Genomic DNA, 17,928 nt, shown 5'->3' with positions numbered 1-17,928 from the left:
AGAAATGCGAAAGAAAATTTCAACACAATGACACTGCTTTTATTTGCATAATTCTTATATGCAGTACTGTTATATATAGCAGAACAGAACTATAGAGTGCTTTTCCGTACAGTACAATCAATAAGAATTCCAGTACTATCTAGACAAGATATATTGTACAAAAGGATACTGAGTCTCTATTAACAAAATATGCAGAACTGTACAAAAAATAAAAAAAAAAAGAGACAGATCATGAGTGTAGGGAGTCATTGAAGCTGGAGATTGATCACATGTGCGGGACTGAAGCAAGTTCAGCCCTTAAAACATAGAGAGCCAAAAACAAGCCACGTAAACAAGCTGTCCCACTCCAAGAAGACAAGGTGTCCAGGCTAGCCAGGCAAACAAGTTTCTGGGCAGCAGGGTTGAAATTGACACTCTTCTTAGGAATGTATGAAATTTAGAAATAAATTTGCTATGGTGGTTGAGAAGTTCCTTCTTTCCCATCAGGAGAGTAAGTGCTCCAACTGACCCCGGCCTTATCTCTTCTTTTAATTTTCTAATCCTCTTATGGCACATAAGCTTGAGCGGCAGATCCTATACTGAAAAGCATGCCTCTGTCATAAGTCTGAGCAATCACTAAACAAGTATGTCATTAAAGGAGGGGTTTCTGAGATGGGGAAAAATGGAAACAGTGCTGTAGACGCCCCAACAGCACAACTCATCACACAGATGGAAGGTTCTGTGAACCAGAAGACAGGTTATTTGAAAATAGTCCCAAAGATAGAAGGAAAAAATGATACAAAGGAATGAAGAAAGTGTATGGGACTTATAGGAGAACACTGTATGCAAACAGGAAATGTTAAATGTACAGAAACTTAATAAAGAAGAGAAAGTGGTAAAGAGACAGACAACTTATTTAAAGAAATAATAGCAGAAATTTTTTTTCTAATCTTGGGAAAGTTTTCCAGTCACATTTAATCAAAACAACTTTATATCAAAACATATGATAATCTAACCTTCAAAATTTAAAGACAAAAAAGATTGTGAAAGTAGCAAAAAAAAAGAGAGAGAAGCATATTAAATGAAAGAGATTTTGAATGAGACTAGTACAAACATCCATTCAGCATCTTACAGGCCAGGAGAAAGTGGTATGATATATTCAGAGTGCTGAAGGAAAAGAGTGCAAATCAAGAATATTTTACCTAGCAAAGCCATCCAGAAATGAAAGGCAGATAAAGACTTTCTCAGACAGGTGAAAACTAAGGAAGATTATCACCACTTGTTGTGACAAATCTAGTTGTCCCCTCAAAGAAGCATGCTCCCAGAGATAGAGCTTTTGCCAGTAGCTGGATCATGGGTATGTGATACTGAATAAACCCACTGATTGCATTACAAGTTCTGGGTGTGGGCACTGAATTTACTGAAAAAGGAAGACATATCCTCAGTTTAGGTGACATCAAACAATAGCCTGGATGGAATAAAAAGGGAAAGAAGGAGGACGTGGCACTGCTTCCCTCCTGCTATGCCATAGGCTGCTTCCCTCTGTCATGCCCCTCTGCCACGCTATCCTTCTTGGAGCCTCCACAAATTGTGAGCTGAAACAAAACTTTCCTCTTTAACTTTTGGTTTTCAGATAGTTTTTCTCAGTAATGAGCAAGTAAGAAAGACATCACCAGATATCTTTCACAAGAAATGCTGAAGGACTTCCTCAAGCTAAAAGAGAAGTGCAGTAATTACTGACATGAACACATAGGATAATGTAAAACTCAAATGGTAAAAGTAACTACACACTCAAACTCAGAATTCTTAATTCTCTACTCTAATGGTAGAGTATAAGTCACTCATATATTTAATATGATAATTAAAAGTCAAAACTATTAAAATAGTAACAGGCACTGTAATTTACGTTAGGCCACACAATAAAAAGATATATAAATTGTGAAATAAAAAACATAAAATAGGAAAATAGTAGAATAAATTGGTAATTTCCTTATGGTGTTTGCATTCTGTTGCATTATATGTTTAAGGTAGTTTTTCATAACTATATTTTATGTAACTCTAATAATAACTACAAAGAAAACACCAAAAAAGATATACAAAATATATACCTATACAATTCAAGTTTGTCACTGGAGAAAAATCATAGCAACACAAAGAAAAAGAAAAGCACGATGGCCTACAAAACACTATAAAACATTAAACAAAATGGACATTAGTAAACCCTTACATGCCAATAATCACTCTAAATGAAAATGTGGTAAATAACTTTGCTACATTACATAGGGAGAGATATTCCTTTGTTTTGAATAACAATTGTTTCTTTAACAAGGAAAAACAAAGAATAATTTAAAAAGATAACTATCCAAATCCTGCAGTCTATTAGAATGTCATAATAAGGTGATATATATTCAGACTGATCATTATTGCATTTATCGTGGTCTTGCCTAACATATTTTTCTGTATTTGAGTATAGATTTCCCTGTCATAGCTGAACTAATGTTTCATTTATAAAGAAGCCGATTTTCCTTTTGGCATATTTGAAAAGAAAATACCAAAATCAAGGAATTGGAAGCAAACAATTCTCCAAATAGGAAAATTTCCCTCACTCTTTCATAGACCAGAAAAAGCAATGCGCTCTATCAACTTATTTAGACAAGAAGTACAACTGATGGTAATTGTGCTCACATACTCCCTTGAAGATGGCTATGTTCACCACAGTAAGCAAAGGATCCTTTGATTATGATGAGTGGATTTTGAAGTCTTTCTATAAGTGTGCAACATACAATTTTTAAGGGAGTCATGTAGTACTTCTTTGTTCAGGAGCAATTCTGAAACTTATTCAAGCTTAGTAGGGGCATCATTGGTACAGATCTATCCACCTACATCAATGTGTTTTTATATTTGTAGCAGAAGTCTCTGTTTAATTTGAACACGTAATTTCTTTTCATTTTAAATGAAGTGGTTTACAACACAAGCTGCTCTCTGTGCTCACTTTATCTTTTACAGACTACACACACAGTGACAGCTAAATGCCATTATCAGCTATGGCTGAGTCATTAGGTTGAATACCCACTTTGAAGAGTCAAGTCTTGAGGTTCTCTATAACTTGTTGTGAGAGATCCAGATTCTTTCTATTAGTTTTAAAAGAAATCACTCCACTTGAGTGATTTGTTTTAAAAATTAATAGAACTTATTTTCCCTGCTGAAAATTGAACCCAGAACATTTCCACAGGCATGTTCCTAGTTCTTTTTATTTGTATTGAGCCTAAGTCTAACCAAGGATTGAGCCTTTTATTGTTGGTCTTTTTCAGACAAGGTCTCACTATGCATTCAGGCTGGCCTTGAGCTCACTTTGTAGCCCAGGCTGGTCTTGAACTTGCAAGTATTCACTTGCCTCAGCCTCCCAAGTGTTGAGATTACAGGCATTACCACCATGCCTGGTTTAGGATTAAGCCTTTAATTGCAATCTTCTTGATTGAGCTTTCCTCAGTGCTAGGATTACAGGCATGCCCCACAGTACTTGCTTGCTTTGTTATTTTTCATACAACTAATAACATTATATTTGACTGTACCCATTATAGAAATAATAGTAAAATACTACCCCGTATACACTTAGTCATATGGGTGTTTGTGCTAATTGGCACAAATGCATATTTTTCAAATTAGAATAAGAAGAAAAGTAACTTTATCATCTTATATAATTGAAAAGTTCAGATGAGAGTGTGATTTCAGACTTGGCTCAATCTATGATCTGCTTTCATGCATTTGAGAGCTATATTTCATTTATCATTATTATGATCTTATTTTTCTCTCTATTCAGTTGTCATTTGAAGAAAACATCTTTCCACACATTATGTTCTGTCCTTACCAGCATCTTCAGACATATCTCCTGTGATATTTAATTTAAACAAGACATTATATCTCCATCAAAATTTAGGAGGAAAAGATGTTCATCCATTTAAGCTCACTGACTGAGGTCTGCCCAGTTAGGAGAGCTCATTGTCTTGGAATGCTTCTCTGGAGGCCTGGTCAGTCAAGACTGGTTATATGCTCAATTCATATCCTTAAAGCGGGAGTCAATTTCAGTATACTCAGAAAGACTAAAAAAAAATTTGCCTCTGGAATTGGCGCATTTTTATGAATAGAAAGTGTGTTGGATATTGGAAATAAAATTAATCATCTATTTCCCAAGCAGTTCTCCAATGAACAAGTCCCAAAGATCTTTGATATTTTCTGTCATCATATGTTTGTCTGGTACATATCCTACAGCAGGAACTTACCCAACTCAATTCTGGTCACATTTCAGATCCAGCAGCAACTGTGACTTGAAATAAACATTTGAAAACGTTGTGCTTCACAGTGCACATTACAACCTCTGAGTTCTATTTCACAACATCACAAACAAACATAGCTTTACATTTAAATTTATTCGACATGAGTCAACTTTTAAACAAATCATGCATTTCCCACTGCAAAGGAAAGTGGTCTCTATGCTTAGTTACCAAACATTGCTGCATAGGCTCAAATGCAGTAACATTCATGCTGTATCTTGTGAGACCCAGAAGCTATAAACTGGGAAATCAAGTGTGTAACCGTTGCCAACAGAGTTAGCCAAGGTCTACTGTGCCCATGCAACAACATAATTAGAATGCCAAAATGTCACTTACTCTTTCTCATACTGTTATCTTCTCTCTGCTCTTTGTTTTGCACCAAAACCTTGCATTATAACCTACTTGCTTATGAATTTCTTTTGGACACTCCTAAAAACAAAATAAGCATCCCACTCTATTCTCCTAGAAGCAAAAATATTCTCCACTGAATGGAAACATTAACTTCATCCAACTCTATAATTAGATCAACTCTAAAATATTCCAACAAGTAGTCCATTCTGGTTCTGATTTATAAGGGAAGTGAATTTTAGTGTGGTACAAATCTTCCCGGCTGGGACAGACACCTAGAATTTAAAATCCCAGATCCCTTGAATGAGCAGATAATCTTGGTAGCTTACTGCCTTCCAGACTCAATTTCATCAAGTGAAAATAATGAAGGCATTAACAATATCTACCTCTTCGTGTCCTACTGCAAAATTCACAAAATAATTCATCTGTAGTTAGTGTAACATAGGCCAGGTATATAAAGTAAAATATCAATAATGGATATATATATATATATATATATATATATATATAATGTATTATATCATATATATTTTATGCTATATAATTTTGTATATATGTTATATATTTATATGTTATTTATTTATATATTATATGTTATATACATTTTATATGTTATATGTATATTTTCTTGGATACATAAGAAAATACACTGCAAACACTATCAGGAGAAAAGATTCCTAAAAGGCAGAAATTCAACATCCAGACCTGAAAACAATATAAGCCTGGAAATAATTCTGTAAATTCTTTATTTTAAATTTCAGGCAATAGATATAGCCCAAGTAAATTATGTCAATTCTTTGTTTTTTAATAATGATAAATTTTGGTTTAGCCATGTAACATTATTCTGGAAGATACATTTTTAGAGTTATTTGGGGAAAGAGTAGAAGGAAGGTGAATTCTGGGAAATCTTATTCTTCAGAAAGAAAGAAAGAAAGAAAGAAAACTGATAACCACTAATGTCATTTTTTTCTCTTAACTTTGTCTTGATGTGATACCCACCACCACTGCAAACTCCTTTCAAGAATGAGACTGACACAAACCTAGATCATTAAGATTCATAATCTGAAAATTGGATAAACTAAATAACTTGACAGAAATGGTTTAAAAACTGTTGGTGAACAATATAAGCTTTATTTTGCTCTGATATGTTCAGCTATTGAAATTTTGAAAATGTGTGCTATCATAGCATGTACATCCTATTCTACTTAATTCATGTACAGAAAAGTTGCCAACAGCTGGCTGATTTGCCAATATCTAAGGAAAGGTTTGATTTAACTTTCGAGAACCTAGTAGACCTTTTCAACACACAACATCTTTCTAGGTTTTCAGCCTCCACTTTAAAGTCCTCATATATGAAACACTTACACTTTTCAAAGCTCCTTCTTTCTTTTGTTTTACATGGGTGAAGAGGTGCTTTATTATGCAGTTGGTGGTGGTTATGGAGAATTTTTCATCACTATGCTTGAGATTTATAGAGCTAAGCTGCTCTTTTATTAGGCAATATATTCAGTTTGGCATTCTTAGGTGCCTAGAGAACTTGGTTTAGATATACTTTTATCATAATGATTATTAGCATACTCTGTTGTTTATCAGGACACTGCACAAAAAATGCACATGTTGTTTGGAGAGACTAAGTCTTTTGTTTTTAAAGTCGAACAAAGAATAGCATAAATATTTCTTTGGCTTGGTAAATATACTGGCCAGAAAATGCACTAGCTACTAAAATAACAAATAGAGCATTGTTTCTGGCATCCTTGAAGCTAAGGTTTCCCTACTGTATGATGGGTTTACACACTTGCATTTTCCCACACTACCTGCAGGGCACAGTTACAATTTACTTGAACCTTGATACAATAAAAATATCTACTGATGGGTGTTGGGAAAACATAAAAGTTCAATTTCTTATCCCTAACATTGTAAAGCTTCAAGAAACATTGACAGTCACCTAATCAACACCCTGTAAATTATAAGGAAGAAAGAAGACAAAGAGAAGGGGAATCGGCTTTCAAAAGTTAACAAAAGCAAGTAAAACCCAGCAACATATGTGTTCAGCTATATTTTCTTCTAAACTTCAGGAACATCTGGATTGTACCTTTGGTCCATAGGGTGGCTATGTTGTGACACTGTGGAACCCTTAAGTAGTGAGACCTAGTGCAATGTTATTAGTTAATGGGGGCGCTACTTGTTTAATGAATTACTACTGATCTCAAGAAGGTCCATGAGAGTCAGTTGTAATAAAATGAGTTACTTTGTGTTCTTGGTTCTTTCTCCCTCTCTCTCTTTCTCTATGTGTCTGGTTTCAGGGACTGACTGAACTCGAGAGAAACACTCTAGAACTCTATACCAGCCTATCCCATTTCTTCAATACATCAAACCAATTAAATAATTTTTAAAAAAATATCTAGTCTGCAACTCCAAGCAGCAAGCAGGGCCTGGAATCCAGCCCTAGGCCCTGACTGTGTGTGTGTTAAAATCCAGCACACAGGGGAAATTTGAAACTTTGCTCCCAAGCAGTAAGATCACACCCTGGGTCTGAAATCACACTAAGAGGCAAACAAGGCCTAACTGGGACATGCCCAGCCAATTCTAAGCAGCAAGCCGGGCCTGGAATCCAATTCATGGCCCTGACCACTCACACATGGTGAATTTCAGCACATGGGGAAGCCTTAGGACTTATCTCCCTGGTAGTAAGACCATGCCCTGTGTCTGAAATCAGCAGAGGACACACAGAGTCCCTGCCAGGGCCAATTGGGCCACAGCCAGCGAGCTCCAAGTGCGAGCAGTTGCCAGGAGTCTGCCCCAGGAGCCAAAACCTGATCATGTGATTCCCAGTGCACCTAGGAAATAGGTGTGACTCCAACCAGCACTGAGGAAGGCCACACTGCCCTGGGACCTTGGCTCACCACTGCTGGGAGCTTCCTGCAAGACTCCTTCCAGCCCTGGGAATGCATGCTGCCCTAGGACTTTGGCTAGTACAGCTGCCCACTTCCTGCTTGACTCTAGTCAGCACTGAGGAACACCACACTGTCCTAGCAGACGCGGGACCCAAGACATTTGCTGGCCCCTCAAAGACACTCCCTATCTCCTGGACCTAATACTGCTGTTGATCTTCAGCTCCCACCCTTTGTCCCAGAACCTTGGACAACAGTGGATTAACTGTGCTACCTTGAAGAGAGATTCAGAAACTGCCTCACCCAAGAAGATCTCAGCAGGCTCCAGTCAGTGTGGTGACTATGCCCCTAAAATAGAGGTGTACAGTGGGTAAATAGGGCAAGCAGTAAAGCTCCCTCCAACTAATTGTAAGACCTTGGTGAGTCTGGCAAGTGTGTCTCCTTCCTGCACACAGAAAATGTCAGGTAGAGTGAGGAGTGCACCAATAAGGACTCCCCCAACTTGGAGAAAATCAAAGGGCTTATGAGACACACAGGAACTCTAGAGATACAATAGAGCCACAGCTGACACAAACACTATAGACAGGGAGATTTGGTGACCTGGAATAACCTAAAGATAACGTAATAGCAGGAACTAAAAGTTGACTTACATCAGTACTAATAGGCTTTTCATCCCAGGAAGAATATAGGACTCATCCAACAAGTCCTTCAGAGGGAAGTCAGGTGACTGGCCATTCATTGAGGGACCCAGCAATTGGACAAACATCAACCTTACATTAGGACCCCAAGAAGAAATAGAGAAAAAGTACAGGAGCACAGGATACTGATTGAAACCTTGAATGAACAATACAGAATACATACAGAATTCATGAAAACACTCAATGAGACATCCAAGAAACAAAAATTTCTACTGAAAGCTGGCAAAACTATGCAAATGAAGGTGAGACTAGAATTTTGGATCTTGAGGACAGGATCGCAATTAATGATCATGAAAGGATAGAGCTTTTAAAAATAACAAAGCAGGATGAAGTGACAATTCAGCAGCTTCAACATGATGCCAAGAGAAAAAACATAAGATTAATAGGCATCAGTGAAGATTCAGGAGTCAATGCAAATGATATAACTAAAATATTCATGAAAGTAATAGAAGAAAATTTCCTAAAATAGGGAAAAATCTGATATGCAGATAAGTGAGGCATATAGAACAGCAAATAGTCACAATCAACATAAATCTACACCCAAACATATAATAACTAAGGTCTCAGACACACAATAAAAACAGAATACTAAAAGCTGTTAGAGAAAAGACACAACTCACCTATCACCTATTAGAATCACAGCAAACTTTTCAGCACAAACCCTCAAGAAGTCAAGATGAATTTTTTTAGTTTCAATTGCGTTGATTTCTGTTCTAATGTTTGCAATTTCTTCTCTTCTATGACAACCCATAAACAGGAACCCATAAAAAAGCAGAGTAACTATTCTATTTTCAGACAACATGAACTTCAAACCTAAAATGAATAAATGAGATACATAAGGTCATTACATACTTGGTGGAAAAATTCAAGAGAAACAACTAAAAATTATAAACATATATGCACCAAATACAGGAGCACCCAACTGTATAAAATGGATACTAATGGACATAAAAAACCAAATACACATTAATACAATTGCAACAGGACCCCTTATCACCTCATTGTCACAAAGAGATAGATCAAATAGACAAAAGCCAGCAAAGAAATAATAGTACTGAATCATACCTGCAAGCAGTTGCACTTTGTAGAAGTTTACCGAGTATTCCACCCAACCACATGAGAACACACATTCTTCTCAGCTGTGCATGAGACATTCTCCAAAATAGACCATATATTATCCCATAAAACATTCTTAAGTAACTGCAAAGGTATTGAAATTATCCCATACATAATATCTGACCATAGCGTAATGAAATTGAAAATTAATGCCAAAGAAATTGTAAAACCTGCATAAGCACAAGGAAATTAAACAACAACTTTTTCAACAACCAGTGGGCTACAAGAAATTAAAGTAGAAATAAAGCAATACTTACAATTCAATGAAAATGTAGAAACAATATACTGCAATCTGTGGGAGGCAATGAAAGTGGTTTTAAGAGGTAAATAAATAGTAATAAATTGTCATACCAAGAAAACAGAATGAGCACAAGTAAACAACCTAATGCTTCATCTCAAGCTTCTAGAAAAAGAAGAGCAAATTAAACCCAAAGCTCATAGAAGAGCAGAAATTGCAAAGATTAGAGCAGAAATCAATGCAATTGAAACTTAAAAAAATACAAAGAATTAATGAATCAAAAACCTGTTTTTCTGAGAGAAAAACAAAATCGACAAACCTCTATCTAACTTCATAAAGGAAAAGAAAGAAAAAATTCAAATTCACACAATAAGGACTGAAAAAGGGGAAATTACTAAAGATCCCATGGAAATTTAAAAGTTCATGACTGCCTACTTTGAAGATCTCTAGTCATACAGAGTAGAAAAAAGAGGACACAGACAGATTTCTAGAAACATATGAACTACCAAAGGTCAACCAAGAAGATATAGTAATTTTAAATAACTCAACATCAGCTACTGAAATAAAAAATGTGATTAAGAATTTACCAACAACAAAAGAAAAAGCCCAGATCCTGATAGATTCACAGCTGAATTCTACAAGAAATTTAGAGAAGATGTGATGCCAACACCCCTTAAACTCTTCAATGAAATTGAAAAAGAAGCAATCCTCCCTAAATCATTCCTGGAGGCAAGTATGACTCTCATACCAAAATCAGAGAGAGACCCAACCAAAAAGGAGAACTATAGGCCAATCTCACTAATGAACATTGATGCAAAGATTCTCAATAAAATACTGGCAAATATAATGTAGCAAATCATCAAGAAGATAATACATCATGATATTTGACAATTTATAATGAAACATATTCACTGGAAGAAGGACAGCCTCTTAATAAATGGTGTTGTAAAAATTGGTTCTCCACATACTGAAGACTGAAACTAGATCGATCTATGCCTATCACCATGCACAAAACTAAAGTCTAAATGGATCAAAGAACTAAATATTAAAACAGAAACACTAAATCTACGGGAAGACAATGTAGGTGTAGACAGAGAATTCATGAACAAAATGCAAGCTGCACAGGAATCACTTCAAAGAAATAACAATCGGAATCTCATATTATTAAAAAGCTTTTACACTTCAAAAGAAATCACCAAAAGAGTGAATAGAAAACCCTCAGAAAGGGAAAGAATTTTAGCTAGCAACTCCTCAGACAAAGGACTTATTTCCAGAATATATAAAGAATTGAAAGCATTAAGCCCCCCAAATTCAAAGACCCTCTCCAAAAATGAGCATCTGAGAGGAACACACAGTTCTCAGATGAAGATATACAAATGGCAAATAAATATATAAAGAAATGTTCACCATCACTGGTCATTAGAAATGCAAATTAAAACAGCACTGAGATTTCATCTCACTCCAGAAAGAACGGTAGCCATCAAGAAATCAACTGATAACAAATATTGGCAAGGCTTCAGGGGGGAAAAGGGAACATTTCTCCACTGTTGATGGGAGTGTAGATGGATGCAACCACTATGGAAATTGGTATGGAGAATTCTCGAAAGACTAGAATTGAAAGGTCCATTCAACCCAGCTATTCCCTTCCTGAGTATTTTCCCAGAAAACCTGAAAAGGTCATATTACAGTTATATATGTGCATCCATGTTCATAGCAGCACAATTTGTAACAGCTAAATCTTGGAAACAACCAAGATTCCCGTCAATTGCACAGTGGATGAAAGAACATGGTATTTTATACATACATACATTTTTATAGGACATGCATTTTTATACAATGGAATATTACTCGGCTATAAAAAGAATGATCTTAAGGCTTTCATAGGCAAATGGAGACAATTTGAGACTATCCTCATTAGTGAAATAAGTAAGAATCATATTTCTAAATATCATATTGTATTTCCAGTGCAAATAGTAGTAAGAAATGTAGGAGTAATAAAACCCAAAATATTATTATAAAATATTATTTAAAAAGAGAGGAAACGAAAGTGCTCTAAGGGATATAACTGCATGTATATTTAAGTGTACAGGATGTATAACTATATTAACAATTTTTTGTTGGATAGTTGAGCAGAATTTTTTGCAGTCTCGCTGTTTGAATGATCACTTTGTATGCCTTAGTTTTATAACTTGAACAACTATTTCTAAGAGGACAATATATAATAATCAGAGATTTCTTACTGTTTATTTCTAGCCTTTTTCTTTTGTGTTTTTTTTTCTTTAAATAAAAAATATCTAGTCTCAGATACACTGCCCTACAATAATAATAATAATAATAATAATAATAATAATAATAATAATACAAAGGTTGTGCAGATAAACTTACGGAATTTAAACCAGAAGGGATATTTATCTGGATTCTAAAATGATTGTCAGCTGAGTACCTAGAACCCTGGATGCTTAATTTATAAATGAGACCAAAAAGATGTGGTGTCCTGGATGACAGAAATGCAGAAAAGAATTCCTGGATATTATCTCCAAACCGAAGGCAAAAAAAAAGTAAGAAAGTAAGGAATTACTTCACATTTATTTAGCCAACATTCACTACTCAACTTCTCCACAGAAAGCATAACCATAGAACTAAAGAGCATAAAGTGACTATAACTTGGTCTTCCTGGAATTCCCACATTATTTTGGAACAATATAACTGAATCATAAAGGTCAGAAGAGATGGATGAAAGTAAATTAATGCCTATTGGAGGTAAAAAAAAAAAAAAAACCAGAGGTGATCAGTTGCCTTCAGCTTCTTTAGTCATAAGAAATTTTGTTGAGAAAAGCTCAGATCTTTAGAGCTCATGTAATACCACCACCTAATGAATAAAATATAACTACAGGAAAAATGATCAATACAAAAACAAAAACAGAAAAGCATTGGACCTTTTCTTCTCCACCATTCTCTGTGCACACATCTCCTATAGAATCCCCATCTGGGCTCTCTTTCCATCCAAGCCTGGCTGTATGCTCAGCATTACCAATTTCACACTTACTGATATCTATCAGCCATCTGCTTACCCCAGGAACACCATTTTACACGTGTTCCATCAGTTACCATTCTATATAGCAGATACATGATATAAATAACTCCATTTTGTGGTGAGAAGATGAGGTGCAGAGATTTTTAAGAGGTTCTATAAAGGTCATACAGCTGGAGTTCATAGGAGTCTAAATTCCAATCTCAAAACCAAAGCTATAACTCTAAAGAAAAGAAAGGTCAACTATAATACAGTAAAATTTAAAATATATATATAACTACCTATCATTGAATGAAGAGTATATGTTCTTTGAAAACATCCTTAAGGGTTTTTACAGTGTATGAACATCATAGAGTGTACAGACCATCTAGGTATAGTTCAATCATTTGATGTATTTACTTTGTGTAATCAGGAATTGTAATAAACACAAGATGTTGAGACTATTGCAAGGTAGTGTAGCATACTATTTTACAGTATAAATCTTAAAAAGTAGAAGTACATTTTAAAGCAATGAATAACCAATACAGAATAGTAAACACAGGAATGAGAACATAGGCATTTATCATTGTTTATTGCACAACTGTATGTGCTGTGCCCAGAAATACTGTAGATTACTTACACCAACATCACCAAAATTATGTGAGTGATGCATTTCCAAAAAATGTTTGGACAGCTTTCACATAATTAGATTATAAAAATTTTTCAGCTCCATTATAATCTTATGGGACTGTCATAATATGTTGCCTATTTTTGTCCAAAATATTCTATGATGCTGGGTTATATTCATAAAATTCATAATTATATCTGTCTATAGATATGTGCACATGATAAATATAAATATATCTAAATAGATCACTTATCATTATTTCTACACATTTTATTAAACAAGATACACACATTATTTGCATATTGTTCTCTCTCTCCCTCTTTCTCTCTCTATATATAATAACAGTTATATGTGTGCATCCATGTTCATAGCAGCACAATTTGTAATAGCTAATTCTTGGAAACAACCAAGATTCCCATCAATCGCACAGTGGATGAAGGGACATGGTATTTTTATACAATGGAATATTACTCAGCTATAAAAAGGATGATCTTAAGGCCTTAAGTATATATTTCTGCTAAGTATATAAAGACACTAGCCTAAAATTTTCCATTCTTTTAGCATCAGTAAAAAGGCAAACAACTAATTAAATTTTGAGAATTTTCAGTGAGCAGAATTAAATATTCTGAAATATCTAGTCCCATATTCAAGACTCCCTTACTTATAAGTTTGTAGATGTTACTTCAACTCCTGTAACTTCTTTTTAAAGTCTGTAAAATGAATACTATTTTAGATGGCTATTCAAACATTAAACAAAATTGTATATTTAAAATACTCAACATATTGATATATTTTCTAGCCTCTCACAATCAAAATTGAATCATGGTTTATTTACTGCCTTATACAAGTGACAATTTGCAATTATATAAAGCAAGAATACTGTCATCTTCATTTTATCCCTGTATCTAAAAAAGAAGGGAGCATCTAAGAGACTTGTAGGTATAAGACTCACGACCCAAAAGTGAAAGAAGGACTTAAAACATATTAAGAAAATAAGTAGCTGAGTAAGTGCTAGATCCATAAATAAATGCACCCAGGTGAGTCCCAGAAAATAACAGTACCAAGAACAGCAGTGTTTTAAATAGTGTCTCTGGTTCTGAGTAGCTTCGAAAGCTGACTCCTCATTATACTGTGAAGCCTTCCTGAACTTACTGGAGGTCTAAGTTCAATCACCATGGTAATTTGGAGGACTGGGTAATTCTCTTCTATGGCATCCACATTCTAAGATCCAGAATTGCATCTCAGGTCATTGATCACTTGTTATTCTGTGATCATTTCTAATACTCTCTCCCTCCACATGGCCATTCATGTGAAGACAGGACTATTTGTCTCTTGTCTATTACTTGTATCTTTGTCCATGTAACAGGCACCAGACAGAAGTAAAATGTTAAGAGAATGTACAAGAGAGTAAAAGTGAGAGAAACTAAAGGTGAGGAAAGGGACAGAGAAATGGGAAAATAAAATGATGCTGGGGCTTAAGTTAAACCTTCCAAAGTCAAGGTCAGAGATTTACTTTTTATTATACATGGCTCCATTCTTCCTCATTGTTTGTACCCATCAGAAGAAGCTGGCTCTCTGCTCTTCCAGCCCCCATTGTGGTGCTCAAACTCAGGCTCAGGGAACCTATGCTTCTTCTGCAAGCTCATCAATGTATTGATTTAGATTAAGACTTGAAGTCTATTGAATAACCCACTAAATACAGCACACACTGGATGGAGATGCTTTCAATCTTATGACAGTTCATAATGCAAACTTAGTGATCACCAAGTTGTACCCTGAAGGCAATGATACCACTCCCTTCTTTGGGCAACTCCCCTTCCCAAACATCTTGGAAAAATAAACAAGAGGAAACAAGACCCATATTTTCCATGTCTATTAACCTTGTGACATGTGGTAACCATGTAGGTTACTGTAATAGGAAACTGTTATGATTAAGCCCTTTTTTCCCTCCGCCAGGCTGGAGCAGAAAGTCTGCTGAGAGCGATAAGAAAGTTCTGTTCCACTGAATGTTTTGACGCTGTCTTTTGCAATTTACAGCTATAGAATATAAACACTTTTTTATTTGGTTTGAGGGAGGTGGAAAATTGTACAAGCCATTATATGTGAATTGGAAATGCAATATTTAAGTTGAACAAAGGGTATATTTTCTCTTTATTCCAGTGAAGCTGGATTTTTCTAATGGACTCCCATGATTCAAACATTTATAAAAAGAAAAAAATAGCCTTCAATCTTCCAGTCAGTTATAAGACCCTGGTGTACAGAGAAACTTTACAGCAGCATGGAAGTTTATAATCCCCTGGCAGGAGGATTAGAAATTTGCAATGAGAGAAGTCCTTAATCTTGCTCTTACATAATTGAGCATTCTTAAGATTTAAACTGTACAGACCAAAAAATGAAGATCATTTTGTTCTTTTCTACAGGGTACTCATAGATAAATGATGAATGGCTAGAGCCTATTGAACATTTGAGCATTGTAGAATGTAATTTATTCATGCTAAATACATCAGAAAAGTAAATCTAGTGTTAAATTACAGTGTTATGAAATTAAAAGGAAGTGAGCAGTTGGCTTTAAATGAATATTCTGAGGTTTGTAGAAAATGTCAAAAGAGTTCAAATGTTCACAATGTGAAAGTAAATATTTGGACTTTATCTGTGGAAGGCTGTAACCCAGCGTAAGATAACATGATTCTTCATGGGACATGTCAGAAAGAGAAGACTGTTTAGTCTAGCTCTTTATTTCCACATATTTTATTTATACAAAATTATATATAGAGGATATTGCTCCTCTCTCTTTTCATCACGTCCTGTAAAGTTTATTCTCATGTGAATCATGCCAAAGATTGCCTTATGTTTCTTATTGATTTTTCTTCTTCTATCAGAAAATTCACTGAATCCAGGTAACTTTCCTGGAGTGCTTAAAGATGGGAGGACTATGTGGTCAGTAGCATCCCACAGCCACAGGGACAAGAAGAAAAGGTAAGCAAAATATTACTCTATAAATGAATTGGTTCAATATTAATTTCATCTCAGTAAACTGAGCTGCATTACATGGCAATTCTTTTGCCATGGTGGAACATTTTAGATAATACCTCTCCTGAAATGTACACTTACATTGTAAATTTGCCACTTCATTCTAAGATAACCATAGTAAACTTCTCAAAAACTATCAGAATAAAATAAAAATTAAATAAATAAAAAAGCTAAAGAATAGAATCAAACAGAATTATTTGAATATTAAAGTAAATGTTTATCTCAGTGACATAAGCTCCTGCCTGGCAAACATGAGGTCGTGAGTTTGACCCTCAGTACAAAAATAAAAAAAATAAAGATAAACTTTAAAGAGTCAAATAATATGTCTATATTCTATTCATAAATTTACTGAAAATGCTATAACGTAGACCTAAAATGTCCTCCAAAGTCACATATTTGAAAGATTTTTTACCCACCTTTATGTGTTTGCGGGGGTGGAACAGTTAAGGAGAGCAGTCTAATGGGAGGAAGCTAAATCACTGGGAATCTGCTTTTAATGGTGACTGTGGAACCCAGATCTCTCCCTGTTTTTCTACTTCACATTCCAGCTACATTAGCCAAATTTTCTGCACTTAGACTAAATACGTGCCATCCACAGCCAAAAAGAGGAAACAGTTTTTTGACTGATGGTTTTAGAGGCTTCAGTTCATGGCCTGCACAAACTAATTTCTTTCTTTTGAATTATGATAATCTTCTCAGCAATCACACCTAGTTAGGTGTTAACTTTACAAGTAGCTACTTGTCATATATAACTTAATGTTTTTTAATCCTTCTGCTCTGCTTTTTGCCCCCAACTTTCACAAAAATCTGGCAAAAGTTGGAGACGACTGAATTTTGGGCTGTATTGAAATTAAGTTCACTGTCCTTATTCTCAGTCACACACAGTCTCAAGAGTTGGGCAAACCTAGACTAATTCATTGTAGCAGAGTAAGCACATGGCATCCAGTCTAATTGCAAATATAGCCAAATTGGTCCTTGTGTTAAACTGAAACTACTAAGCCTGACCTCTACTATCTAGATTCTTATCAGGATTCTGATCTCCTGAGTTCCAATGAGATTTGAGCTATGCCTATCACATTCTAGGAGTTCTCCAATCTGCTTCTCTGAAACATTCCAAAATTGTTCTGCAAACCAATTCCATAGCCTTTTGCACCAAATAATCAAGCATTGTCACAGTGATTGGTCCCACTCCTGATACCAACTTTCGATATTTTATATGGCTTTCCTGTCATTGGACAAAGTACATAACACCACTAAAAGGAGGAGAGGTTTATTGGACTCACTGCTTCAGGGAATTCAGTCCATGCCTGGCAGCCTCCAACATGAGAACCTCAAGGAGATGATATTTAGGGACAAAAAAATTTGGTTCTTGGTGGCTGAGAAGCACAGCAAAGTAATAGAAACAAACAGAAAGAGGTCAGGAACCAAATAAAGTACCGAAGGCTATGACTCACACAGGTACACCCAGAAGGATGCTTTAATAATACCCTGGGGACTCCATAGCCAATCATATTGATAATTAAACTTAAGCTGATGCTCATACCAGCCATAATACAAATATCCTCCTCAACCATGTGCTCTCTCCATGATGTGTTGTGCTACCATGGGTCTAAAGCAACAGGACCAATTGCTCGGGGCTTGAAACCTCCAAAAGGATGA

This window comes from Cavia porcellus, unplaced genomic scaffold (assembly GCF_034190915.1).
Source record: "Cavia porcellus strain 051 isolate PalLab524CR breed Dunkin Hartley unplaced genomic scaffold, mCavPor4.1 scaffold_4, whole genome shotgun sequence".
In the NCBI taxonomy this organism is placed as follows: domain Eukaryota; kingdom Metazoa; phylum Chordata; class Mammalia; order Rodentia; family Caviidae; genus Cavia; species Cavia porcellus.
This window is presented reverse-complemented; position numbering follows the sequence as displayed.